This window comes from Dendropsophus ebraccatus, chromosome 3 (genome assembly GCF_027789765.1).
Source record: "Dendropsophus ebraccatus isolate aDenEbr1 chromosome 3, aDenEbr1.pat, whole genome shotgun sequence".
Classification (NCBI taxonomy): domain Eukaryota; kingdom Metazoa; phylum Chordata; class Amphibia; order Anura; family Hylidae; genus Dendropsophus; species Dendropsophus ebraccatus.
Window position 1 is genome coordinate 156,256,939 of NC_091456.1, and position 14,616 is coordinate 156,271,554.

At 39.9% G+C, this 14,616-nt stretch overlaps 1 protein-coding gene across 1 annotated transcript in view; it reads right to left on the reverse strand.

Annotated features, from left to right (window-relative positions):
* Nucleotides 1-14,616, reverse strand: part of FBXL17 (F-box and leucine rich repeat protein 17) — a 492,871-nt gene that overhangs the window by 204,247 nt on the left and 274,008 nt on the right. The window lies entirely within an intron of this gene.

Genomic DNA, 14,616 nt, shown 5'->3' on the forward strand with positions numbered 1-14,616 from the left:
ACAAATAGAATCATTTTAGAGAATATTTTTTTTACAACTTCGGCTTAAAGGAGAAGTTTAGTGATTTATAAAATCAGGCAGCCAGCAGGGGCAGGGCGGAAATTGATTACAAGTGCGGTCTTACCTCTCCCCGTGACCACGGTGAGCAGTGGGACCGGCCTCGGGATCCCTGCTGGAAGGCATTTTCCCCCGAGTTGTGATGACGTCTCAACTCGGGGGGAAAAAGCTTGTCCTGGCTGATGGACTGCCCGCTCAGACAATCAGTGACTGGAGAGTCACTGACTGGCTAAGCAGCCAGTACATCAGCTGGGTCGTGACGTGTTAGCGCTGAAGATCCTGAAGCCCGGCGGGGGTCCTAAAGGGCGGTCCTGCTGCTCAATGCGGTCATGTGGAGAGGTAAGTCTGTACTTGCAATCTAGTTCCCACCTGCCTCTGGTGGCTGCCTGATATTATAAAATCACCAGACTTCTCTTTTAACTCCTCTGTTTTTTAACATGAAATTGTATGAATAAACTGACAATTGGATGTTATATTTCCTATAGTATGGTATGTTCCTATTCAGTTTCACACTGTTAAAATAAAGTGGTACTCTGTGAATTTAAGTTTGCCTTAAAGAGTCACAGTCGTGAATTTTTTTTTGCAGAAATCAATAGTCCAGGCGATTTTAAGAAACTTTGTAATTGGGTTTATTAGGCAAATATGCCATTATCTGCATTTAAAAAGACTTTTCCAAGGTCCCCCCGCCTCCTCTCCTTTCTGTCATCCACTGCTCAGAATTAGGAAATCTCAATCAGACAGATCCTATCTGAGCTATGGAGAGGAGAGGGGGGAAAAGAGACTTAGAAATGCATCAGAGAGGAGAGAACAAAGGATTACACAATGGATTCAGAGTGCTATTCAGAGGTCAGATAGGTCAGTGGTGACATCAGAGGAAAAAGGACAGAAGATAATGTAGCTTTTAATTAACTCTTTGTTGTCCTGTTTTGGTGTCTCATTTCCGTCTCTCCATAGGAGAACAATGAAGACAGGGGGGAGAGTTACAAACAGCTTTTTCATGATAAAAATTCATTTTTCGGCTAATAGACCCAATTACAAAGTTTCTTAAAATCGCTTGGATTATTGATTTCTGCAAAAAAAAATAAAAAATCACTTTAGTGACTCTTTAAGTGCGGCATAAAAAGTAACAAATATGCTATTCTGAACTAACTATGCTCTTTCAGAATCTTCCACCAGCACCTTCATATTCCCCTGCTGAAGGCGCTACTTGCAACAAACTTGTCTCGGCTAAAGGCGCCACTTGCAAAGAGTTCGTCTTGGCTGTGACAGCCTCCTCAGCCAATCACTGAAGTGGGACAATAAATTGTTGAAATGGCTGGAAAACCACTTTATTGATACTGCTTGAGACCGTGTAGTGACATACTCACATACTAACATGAGGAATGATAACACCCAGTTGACAATTTATTCATATAGGATAAATGGCACAGGAATGGCACAATGCAACTACGATCGACATTGCTGTAACATCTAAATAAAGCAAAAAAGAAAAACTGGAAAATGAAATATTTATAAGAAATGGCAGAAACCTCAATACTGAAAATTATATGAAATAATGCTAAGTCTTTATATACCAAATGTTACAAACATCATGCCCTGATGCCTACCAGATAAATGTACTGGATAAAGCGCTGTAATTTCCCAACACCCTTCCCACTTGATAAGTTTTATGAGGCTGCTCTCATTTCCTGAGGTTACTCCTGTCCTGATTCTGATGTTTGCAGAAGGCAGCAGTCCCTCCTGTGACTAATGTTCCTTCCCTGCTTAGATTAAAGGTTCCTTAGGGAAGGGCTATCACTACTGATGGAATGCCCTCCATCATTCTAGACCACTGCACAAAAATGCAGAACCATGGAGAAATCCAATCCTTGGCATCTGTAAAACGGGGACGGTAAGCAGAATTATAAATAGAGCTGTATACAGAACCAAAGGGATTGCAAGCTCGGACAAAAATTTTATAGACTCACACTAAAATTAAATAGGTACTAAATAAAAATAATAATTTATTTATTACAGTGCCAACATATGCTGCAGGACATTATAATACAAAGGGCATACATTGAGAAAAAAAATCAGTACACAGTAAAAAAAACAAAAACGAACAAGGGCCTAGTCACAAGAGCTTACAATTAATAAGAAGATTGGGAAGGAAAAAAATAGGTTAGTATACATAAAGCTGTATTAACAGGTCACCCAGCCAGTATGCGCAAACCAGCTGCGACAATGTACGCTAGGTGCAGGGATGATAAGACCCCCTACTACACCCACACACAAATTCTCTGATGTTTGGCATTTGTTGCACACTGCGTAGATGCTCTTTTTAAACAGCAAAAAAATTCACTCTAAACCAGTGCTTCTCAATTCCAGTCCTCAGGCCTCACCAACAGGTCATGTTTTGAGGATTTCCCATACAAAGGACACCTGTGCTAATACCTGATGCACTGAGTATAATTATATCACCTGTGCAATACTAAGGAGATCCACAAAACATGACCTGTTGGTGAGGCCTGAGGACTGGAATTGAGAAGCACTGATCTAAACCTTAGTACTGGACATTGGACTTGTTAGGGTGCGTTCACACTGAGGAATCTGCGCAGAGAAGTTCCTGCAGATTCCGCCACTCGCCCCTGCATGCTCCCGCTCACATCCCTACCTGTCCCATAGACTCCATTCTATGGTCACACAAATTACGCCATCTGCCCAAGGAATGGACACGTTCATTCTTTCAGTGGACGGTGGAATCCGCCTGACCATAGAATGGAGTCTACGGGATGGGCGGAGATGCGAACAGGAGCATGCAGGGCCGAGTGGCGGAATCCGCGGGATGCTATCTGAGCAGATTTCTCAGTGTGAACGCACCCTTTCACTGACATGTCATGTGCGTATGACCTCAATAGCTAAGGTACTGACTGGAGGACAATCTACCCAAAGATTGTAATGTGTTACCATATAGATGCAAAGGAGCCATAGACCCCAAATCCTAGGTAATGTTAAATCATAAGCCTGTAGCTCACTGCTAAAGTCAGTGGTATGGTCCCATACACTTACATTGCAAGTGCGTTGCAATTCCGTATAAGACTCTGTATAAGACTTTAGCGGCAGGCTACAGGAGTTTAAACGTTTAATCTTCCATGGAGACAGAATGGTAGTGTCCCATTAAGTTTCCAATTTTAGGGCAAATATGACAATATGAAAAAAACATTTGATCAGCTCTAAAGTCAATGAACAAAAATAATAAAGCAATAAAAATATACAATATAGAAAATATGTTAAGGCACACTCTATATACTGATTGAAGCAATCTGGAGATAAACGTGAAGCTGTGATTAGCATTTAACCTACATATATAGATTTGTTTTCACAAACGTAATTTACAGTAAATCATATGATATACAATGGAGCAATGTGTCGTCCAACTATTCCTTTTATTCTTAAGTCTCTGTTATGAAACATATGGAACAATAAATTGCTCGGTTATTACTTTGATACATAACCCTCTGCTGACTCTCTGGAGAGCTAAAGATTTCACTGCCCTGGGTTTAGTCGTATTCAACAACCACAAAAAAGAAAATAAAAGCCACATGTTGTTTCCAGCACCATATAGATCATATAGAAAAATGCAAACATGCATGGTTTCCTTTCTATTCTACTAATAGAAACCACTGGTCACTTATAATAGAGAAGTTGGGACCATAGCACCTTACCAAGGTCCGGACACATCTGATATCTGTATTTCCATTTACAATATATTTTTCCTTCTGGTTATTGCTGCTTTTTAAGACATCCATCATCTTACAGTGAATAAATCATAGATAAGGAACGTAAATGTCAGCAACAGGATGTGCACTGGAAATCTACCGTCCAGGACAGGATGCATGAAATGGCAAATGGCCTTCTGGAAGAGCTTTAGGACATAACAAATTAGATATGGACACAGCCCAATGCAGAAGATCTGCCCCTTACTACTGATGTTCGTGGAGAACCAGCTGAGGGACCACAATGTAATTTGGCGTAGCACAAAATTTATGTACCCTTTACCCTAAGGCCTTCTTCACACGTCAATATATTGCTATCCGTATACTGACAGTATAGAATCTATTGATGCATGCCTAGAAACCTCTCCCATACATGGTAACAGGGTCAGCTCCAGACTATTGTGCCTAGGTTTATGGTGCATGCCGTAAAAGCACGTCTCCTCTCCTTTAAAGATATAGAGGGGCGGATCCCGATCATCCAGTGTTACAGCAACACCCTGCAGCTACGAGACATCATGTGCAGGCATCATTTTCACGTTTAAGGTGGGATCCTCACAGAGGTTTAAAGTGGTTATCCAGCGCTACTAAAACATGGCCACTTTCTTGCAGAGACGGCACCACTCTTGTCTCCAGTTCAGTTGTGGTTTGCAATTAGGCTCTATTCACTTCAATGGAACAAAACCCCACCTAAACTGCAGACAACAGCGGTGCTGCCTCTGGAAGGAAGTGGCCATGTAGTGCTGGATAACCCTTTTAAAGTTACTTAAAGCAAATTTAGGGTGTTAGGGTCACATTTATGCATCCATAGAAAAGTTGCATGTTACCTGCTCATCTGTGGGTTTATTCACCAAAAAACGATAGCACGAAAGGGATGTGGCCATTATCTGGATGCAAAACAACGTGTCCATTTTTAACATGTTCATTTTAACACGTTCATTGCCCCTGGTAGCCAGAATCCTGCTCCACACTAACGAAGGGCAAATACCCCGAAACAGCTGTCTGTGGATGGATGCCTAGCCTTGGTACCCTTGTCATGTCGCAATATTCGCCACAGAGTTCGGGCCCTATTCCACGGGATGATTATCGTTCAGATTATCGTTAAATCGTTCGAATCTAAACGATAATCGTTTGGTTGAAATGCAGTTAACGATTAATGACCGAACGAGAAATCGTTGATCGCTTTATAAGACCTGGACCTATTTTTATCGTTGCTCGTTTATCGTTCGCAAGACGTTTGCAAATCGTTCGCATTGAATAAGACGTCATTCGGTCGTTCGCAGTAGATATGAACGCAATAGCGAAGAAAAAACGATCGCAAATACGATCATAAGTAACGATGACGTTCCATGGAAATGAGTGAACGTTTTCAGGTCTTTCGCAATAGCGGTCGTTTGAGATTGTTAATTGTTAACGATTATGCGAACAATAATCGTCCGGTGGAATAGGGCCCTTAGACTTCAGCGCAAAAGGGGCCACCCTGGTATTTCCCTATTTATGTTCCAATACTCAAAACCGAGTAGGACTTAAGGGGCTACGTTTCAGGGTGGTTTGGTGATCTCCCAACTAGGAGGCCCCCCTTGGCAACAGGCTTTCCTTCTCTGGAGGGATATCTGCCTATTCCTGTGTTTTGAGATTTATAACTGAGGCTCCACGGACCCTTTTTTGCTCATTTAAAACTGGCTTAGGGTGCCTTCACACCTACCGTATCGCAGCAGAAAATCCGCTGCGGATCCACAGCAGATTTAACTAAATGAATGAACACAGCATCAAATCTGCACTTACAAATCTGCTGTGGATCCACAGCGGATTTGACAGTGCGTATTTAATGCTGTGTTCATTCATTTAGTTAAATCTGCTGCGGATCCGCAGCGGATTTTCTACTGCAATACGGTAGGTGTGAAGGCACCCTTAAGGCCAAATGCACACATCCATAGTCCTGCCTGGAACCTCACAGCTATGTACAGGACTAGGGAAGTGAACCCGCAACATTGCAGATCCCTTCATTCAAGATAGGGGATCTGTGCTGGGCCGTATTATGGCTCACGAGTCGCTTTTGCGGCACGGATCCCAGCCTCAACATAAACCAGTACATGTACGAGTGTGTGTGTATGAGACCATGGAAATGAATGGGTCATTACTTTGCTGAACAGAATAGGCAGATGAGTAAAAAGGCAGCATTTTCTTTAATCTAACAATGCGTTTCATAAAAAGGGGCCCACCAATGCAGGCATTGTACAAAAATACAGCTTTAATTGAAACATTCTTTAAAATGAGTGCATTAATGGGCGCTTATCCTTAGGCTTTAACATATTATTAGGTTAACAAACTGACTCTTTTATACCTATTTTACTGAGTTTTTTTTCTCCCTCTGTTTAGTGCATGTATACTCTAAAACGAAAGAGCTGTGTGGCTACAATTATCCCAACAACCATTCTCCTCAGTGGCATTTAATGTACACATGTTAAAGGAGTATTCCGCTCAAACATAACTTTTCATATGTTGCTGCCCATGGTGAGACTAACAATTCCTTCCATACTTGTTATTATCTATTCAGGCTCCTTCAGCCAGTTCTGAGCTGCTGCTTTCTGGTGGAGACACAAAAAAGCTGTGTGTGAGCTTTTGTCTTGTCTCCCTCTCCTCCCCCTCCTTTCTGAGACAGCTAATGTAAACAAGTCCCTATCTGCAACTCTGTAGCAACTCTGTAAGGCCAGGAGGGTTAATCACAATGAGTTCATCAGCAACTTGACCTCAGACTAACCCTCCTAGTATTACAGGGAAGCTACTAGGTGTTAAATACAGCCGGCCAGGAACTTGTTTACATCAGCCGTCTCGGAAAGAAGAGCGGGAGGAAGAGAGGGAGGAAGAGAGGGAGAGAGGGAGGAAGAGAGGGAGGGAGGGAGGGAGGGAGAAAGAGAGGGAGGGAGAAAGAGAGGGAGGGAGGAAGGAAGAAAGAAAGAGAGGGAGAAAGGGAGGAAAAAAGGGAGGAAGAGGGATAAAGACAGAGAAAAGCTCACACACAGATTTTTGTGTCTACAGCAGAAAGCAGCAGCTCAGAACTAGGGGAAGCAGACTGAATAGATAATAACAAGTATGAAATAAATTGTTAGTCTCACCATGGTCAGCAACATATCAAAAGTTATGTTTAAGCAGAATACTCCTTTAAACAATAAAACAAAAGTCCAGTGCAGTTTCATAAGGGATGTGAATTTTTTTTTTTACTTTTCTTTCTAGAAAATTCTCTCTGATTCTCATGATACAAATTCATTACATTAACATGATAGCAAATATATCCCGACCACTGGGCAACCGCCCACATCCATATATTGATGTTCTTATGGATTGCACAGGGAACACTCGGGATTGCACTGGAAGCCAGGTTAAACATTTCTTTTACACTGTCATTCTGCTACTGAGAACACCAACAAAGGTATGTTTAAACTGGTTTCCTGATCACCAATCCTGTGGCTGTCAACAGTTGTAAGGGGTCAAAACTGCTGACAGATTTCTTTTAACACTGCTGTCCTAAATAGGTATAAGGTTAAAAAAAAAACATTAAAATACACCATTAGGGAATTCTGAGTTAGCAAAGGGGTTTCAGATTCCAAAGGAAAAGCTACAAAGAAAGCACTTTTTATCTTTTACAGGACAATTCATTTGTGCAATACTTGGGCAGCCTATTGCTATCAATGCAAAGTGTGAATAATGCTCCATTTATCCTTTAGTAGTCCAGAAGAGTTTGCTGCTAAGTTCCCCACAAAGGAAACCCCATATTGGTCCATTGTTGTGGGAACAAAAAAGGGATTACCCAAAGCAGACCATTGTTCACAACAATAAAGGAAAAGATAAACAATGGGAAAAAAATTCAACTGAGTAAATGACCCTTATGGCTGCAAAGGGACAAGTAAGTGAAAACTGAGGTGAAGTTAAATCTTTTGAACTGCAATTAAAGGGGTTATCCATGGGTAATTAATTCACATATATACCTGGAGGATTGCATAAAAGTGATGTGTATGTTATAATCACCTACCAGGATACCCCGGCTGCTGTCACACCAATGCTCCTGGCTACCACTCCTTACTGATGATGACACATCATCCCTGGAAGAAGTGCTCATTCGGCTAATCACTGACTAAGGCGGGACATCTCTGCAGCCAGTGATTGGCTGCATCACCAAGAACCAGGCAGGTGTGGTAATAAGGAAGCACCAGCACTGGTGCAGCAGCAAAGGGGGATCAAGGTAGGTAAGTGTGTGTGTGTGTGTGTGTGTGTGTGTGTATATATATATATATATATATATATATATATATATATATATTATCTTTACAGAACCCATATATATATATATATATATATATATATATATATATATATATATATATACACAGTATACACACAGTTCCCCAGTGACAACCCTGATAAATCTCCAAATAACCAATTCAAAGTATTTTTATAATAATTTTACAGAAATTACAACCTGCTGCTGTCTATTTTGTAACTTTATTCAATGCCACCCTCAAAGAGTCATATCGTTGTTTTATTTTTGCCCATGCAGCCATATAAGGGCTTGTTTTGTTTTTTTTTGTGGGATAACTTTTACTTTTTATTGCTGCCATTTTGGGATTCATGATTATTATTCATTCATTATTGATGATTTTTTATTACCATTTTATGGAGGTATAAATAAGAATACAGTTTTAAAGCTTGTATAATTGCATGTGTTTTTTTTTTGTGGTTTATGAAACAATTCATTTTGTATGGGGAATAAATTACATTTTATTATAGGGGGTAGCATGACAGTTGCATTTAAATGCTCTCCATAGCCATCACCTGGGGTCTAGTGGACAGATCCGTTCATCTGCCTGAGTCTCAGCGTCGCAATGACGCTGATGCCGACTTGGCAATCTATAGATCTGGGCTGCAGCAGCACAGAGTAAAACAGCACTGATCTAATGGATCAGTGCTGTATAATATATATTACACTGATCTCTATGAGATCAGGGGGACTTCGTATTAATGTATTTTGGAAAAAAAAAAGGTTGTTTTTTTTACATAAAAAATAACTCCCTCCCCTTATAAAAGTCTGAATCACCACCCTTTTCCCATTTTATAAATAAAAATAAATAAATAAACATTTGATATTGCCGCATGTGTAATTGCCTAAGCTAAGTTATTGCATTCCTGATCTCGCACGGTAAATGGCCAAAGTGCAAAACTGGTGATTTTTTGTCACATCAAATCCAGAAAAATTGATTAAAAAGTGATCAAAAAGTTGCATGTATATATGCAATCAATAATATAAATATTAACACAAGTTTAATAAATCTCATGTTTTTGCCAGGTTCTATCATGTCATGCACTTTATAGGTTCTATAAAATATCTGCTACAAAAATACTTTTACTATTAGAAAACAGTTCAACCTGGATATAAAAATATACTCAATATAAGCAATGAAATCTTCTAAAAACCATTATTTTATTCTGACAAATTGAATCGACAGAATCATCAAAGTAGACCAGCTGTCAAAAAGAATGCTGTCAACACTTCTAGAAAATCATATGAAGAAGTTGTAGATGTGATTTGTGGGACCTTTGAATGTCACCTGCAAGTAGTTAGATTGAATGGGAAGTGTGAAGAAAATACTGTTCAGCAAGAAGAGTTAGGAGAATCAATAGCCTACATTTTCCAAATATATAGAGATATATGTATGTCCCACATTGTCTGGCCTACCTTTCTTTTTGCCCTTGGTGCTGTAGATTGTCCCCAATCCGGCCTGTTACGTTGGTAGCAAGTGTCAAAGAGGAGCAGCGATGAGGTGTTTGTGCTGCACTTCGGCACATCTTACCATTACTGCCTCCTCCCTGTTTGGCATGGCTATTCATTGCGGCCCGGCCTCCTGCTTCCTGGTGACAGAATCTTCAGGCCTGCTCGCACCGTTACTGGCAGGGGCCGCGCGTGCCCACTTGCCTCGAGCATGCTCTAGGTTCGCTCATCACTAGTTGTAATATATCTTATTAGACAAAAATGCATTCTTCTCCTCTTATCAAGCATCTTTCCTGTCCTCCCCTTCCTGTTAAAAGGTCATTCACTCTTAAAATCATCTTAGCAACAATGGTTATTTACTGGATATGACTTGCAATGCAATCCCTGAGCTAGCTGCAAGCCCAGAGAAAAAGAGGCAAAGTACAACTTGCAGAGAAGAAATCTGTTGAAAATGTCATATACAAGATTACCAAAGGACAGATATGGTGCTACTTTTCATGTACATACAACCCTGAAAAATCACTTGAAACAACAAAAAAACGCTTTAACTAAAAGGAAAGATAAGGGTGGGTACACGTGTATCTGTCACTATATGCCCTAACAGAGATAAAACTAACAACGAGACTACACATACTGAATCCTCATTCAGGGAGACAGGAGATTCTTAAAACTGTGAGCCTCCATTAAATTTGATGAGAACAATAGTGCAGCATGCCACACTATTCTTTCCTTTAAAACAGCAGACACAATGAGGATACCCTGACAGACCCCATTAAAGCCAATTGAGTCCATCTGGCGCTGTTGGTGTCTGTTGTGTGACAGATCAGGCAATGATGTCATGGTTTCCATTATATTGGAAACAATGACGGCAGTGTGAACTGGTCTAAGCTGATTTGCGTGACACTATGGCAACAATGGCTGTCAAAAAATGTGACTTTTTGCTACCAGACCATACATAGCATTAAGCAAAAGTATTTGCTTCCATTACAAATTGGCTAATTCTATCAAAGTCAAAAGTTAAATAAATACAATTACGGATGACTCTGGGAATCCTTTGCACCATCTATAATGGTGGTAGTATAAATGTGCAGGGATGCCATCTCATTATGAGAAGTAGAGATGAGCAAACTTGCAGATAGTTCGCGTTTGCACATAACCTAACTATGGCTATTTGAATCCTGCTGCCTAAAGACGTGGATGCAGCCCGAGGACTGCCTTGAAAAGTTGACTCTTCCCTAATAAGGAGTGTTTGGTGGATAACCGTTTTCCTTAGCTTTGTTTCACACATTTATCATATGTTTTTTCCAATATCTAAAACTTATATGTGCAAATGAATGCAAAAAGTAGATGCTGTTGTGTGCCACAAAGCAGAACCCATATCCTATTGAATGATTTTGGGGGGGGGGGGGGGGGGGGGGGGGGGTCGGGCATTATTATTACCAAAAAAAAAAAAAAATAACCTAATAGGAAACCAGAAAAAAACACAAGCACAACAAAATCCAGAAAGAAAAAAAACCCTTACTAACATGAAATACTCAGGCCCTTACTGCGGACCATAACTGTGGTACAAAAAATTCAATAGAAGTCTATGGGGTACACATTTTTGCAGACGGATCCGCAAAAAAAATACAGTTTGCCGATGCACTACAGACAATTTTGCTACGGATAACGATAACATATGGTCCTGAACGTGTGAATGGGGCCTTAAAGCCAGAAAACTCACTTACCGTATTTTCTGGAGTATAAGGCGACTGGGCGTATAAGACAACCCCTGACTTTTAAGCAGATTGTCAGGGGTTCGCCTTATACACTGGCAGAGGTTAACTGCAGCTACCTGCGTCGGAGACGGAGATCGCCGAACCTCTCCCAGGAACCTCTCAGAGAAGCTCGGCTGCCGGGAGAGCTTCGGGAGAATGAGAGAGGCTTTGGGAACTTACGGCTCCTCTCTCATTCTCCTGATAATCTCCCAGCAGCAGAACGTCTCCGAGCCTCTCCGCTGCCCGGGAGAGGTTCATCGATCTCAGTCTCCGGCGCAGATAGTGTTCATCACACTGTCTGCGCCGGGAACAGTACGGGAGGCGCGCGGATGCCGGGAACAGGCCCTAGGTGAGTTAAATGGTTTTTTTTATAGTGGTCGCCCCATATGGTGGGGATGGGGCCATTTTTGAGCCCCCACACACACCGTATGGGGCGACCATACGCGGTGTATAAGACGACCCCCGACTTTAACCCCGATTTTTCAGGGTTAAAAAGTTGTCTTATATGCCGGAAAATACAGTAAATAAAATACCTAAAAACTGCCAAATTTTTACTTTGGGGGGGGGGGGGGGGGGGGGGGGATTTTATTCTGACAAATAGGTAGGGAAATACTATTCACAATGTAAAAACACTAAATTACATTGTTAACGTATCAGCTTCAGTTAAAACCATAGGAAAATGTAATTTATTGTAACATATATTGCCATAACATCCTTTCAAAATTTTATTTCAAGTTCACTACATGAAAAGTTACCAAGACTACAGTACACTGAGCATCAGCTCTTCTGAAAACGACTTTCTTTGAGTTAATTTTTTAAACCTAATTTAAGTGTAACACTGATCCTGCTGCCGCTGTCAAATTACCGAAACCTTTTCATAACATCCAGTAAAACAGCTTGATTGATTGATACATTTTCCTCCTGGTATTGTTTCTCTTCGCCATCAGAATGAAATTTTATAGACGTCAAAAGGAAGCCAAGGAAAGTGGAAGCTTTTGAAGGACGAGACCCTGGGTTCTCAGCTTTGCTACTTTTTCACTACCAGATATCACATTAACATACTTTTAAGAGACTGCTGCTCATAGCAAAGTTCATGAACAGCATGAATTTAGAAGCTGTGTGTTGTCCTGGTGGAACATCAATGTGCCCAGGTTGCGATTAACACTGAAAGTTCATCTTCAAAGAGACTTCTTATAGCTTTGAGAAATGAGAAGAAGTGTTGGTTGCAGTTATACAGAATTGAAAGTTATAATAAATAGATGAATGAGGAAAGGAGGTAGTGGACCAACGATGATAAAACTAAGTGCTCAGGTACACAAATTTAAATTTAGACTAACATGATCTGATCTGAAACCTGAGTAAATTTCTTTACTTTAGAGGGGAAAGTATATAATACGCCTTCCGTATCATTATAGGAGTTGGGCAGTCCTCCTCTCTTCACTTCCCAATCTTACAGTGGGCATTGAGAAAGTATTGTGCATAGGAAACAAGCACAATATTCGCATATCAGTTGGTTGTCTTGCTAATCATACCCAGCATGCAACAGCATCTTGCAGGATAGTGGGGTGAAAGAGAGAGGGGGAAACTTTAGAACTTATTTTATATTTTTGTCTACTTTTAGTTTTATTTGTCCATTTTGAATTAAAAATATAAAGAAGACCTCTACCCAAAACATTAAAGTATCATTCCCACTTATATATGTAAAGTACAAAAGTTAGAGCGGACACTAGTATTATTTTATGTTTAAAACAGTAAAGGGGCATTCACACATTCTGTGCACAGTCCATTAATACGGTGCCAGATAACGGAGTTCGGAGTTCCAGTCATCCTTATTGATCAGCTACCTCTAGAAATCAAATGCCGAGATAATGGTTAAATGCAGCATTGCATTGCTTTCTATGAGCAATCAAGGTATTGCTCATAGAGCCCCCTTAGGGGGACTACAAAAGTGTGTTAAAAAAAAAAAATAGGTTAAAAATATAAATAAATCCTTAAGTAAAAGTTTGAATCACTTCTCTTTTCCTATTTTTCAAAAATAAATAAACAGACAAAAAATAATGAAACATATTTGGACCACTAAAATTATCACATCCCTGATCTCTTATGGAAAATGGTGTAAGCATAAAAGACAACCAAGCTGCAAAATTTCTAATTTTTGGTCACATCACGTGCCAAAATTTTTTTTTAATAAAAAGCGATCATCAAGTCACATATAGGCAAGTGTGGTACAGATATAAACTACAGATCATCATTTTCTTTAATGTTTTAATTTTCTTAAAAGTAGTAGAATAACAGATTCACCACATGGCAAACAATGTTATCACGAATCCCAACAGAAATTAGAAAAATTTTAAACTCCCAATTATTTTCCCCCATTTTTGCAACATATTTTATAGAAAAATAAAGAGTGTCATCATAAAGTAAAATTGTTGTCGCAAATAGAAGACCTCATATAGGTCTGTAGATGGAAAAAATGAAAGAGCTATGGCTTTTCTAACATTTTCCTTCCAGTATATGTAGAGCTTTTAAAATGTTTCTTGCCTTGACTCATTTCAGCACTTAACCAGAAGAGAAGCATCAGATCATCAGATATGCTGTTTCTGTGCTTTACTGTATTCTGATAGCAATCCTTTCTGCTTTTATTTAGATATGCCCATTGTGTATTGGTTATGCCTCCATTAGCCTAAGGCTACTTCTGGACTTACTATATTTATGTCCTAGAATTCAAGTGAACATCAAAGGACTTAGTAAGTGGCAATGAATGAGTTACGCAGTTACATATTAAAATGATTCCGGTTTGAACCCTAAGAGCCATAGTGATTCTGACATGAACAGCATTTTTTTCCCCATTTTTTATTCTTGAACATGCTTAGGAGACAGAAAAAAAAACTCACCAGAGGACCCCACTAAAAAAAAAGTTCTATGACTTCTACAAGGTGGAAAGGTTAATAGAATAAAGAAATGTCGGTTTCTAAACTATCAAACGAATTCAAGAGAGACTTAAATTATGGAAAATAATTGTATGTAGAACAGGCAAAGTTTTTTTCTTTCTTCGTCTTCATGTTTTTTTGTTGTCTATCACTCAGATGTTTGGTACATGGCATTAGTGCCAATTGAAAGGAACTAATGAGGAAAAATGACTATGGAGCTTGCAAAAGTAGTGGTCCTAGGAGACCTTGTTACTGTTTGTGATGCACTTCAGGGCAAAGTGAAGCTAATTGGAGTTGCCATACGCTGGTTATCAGACTTCACTTTAAAGGCCCGCATTTCAATCACCTCCAGAGGT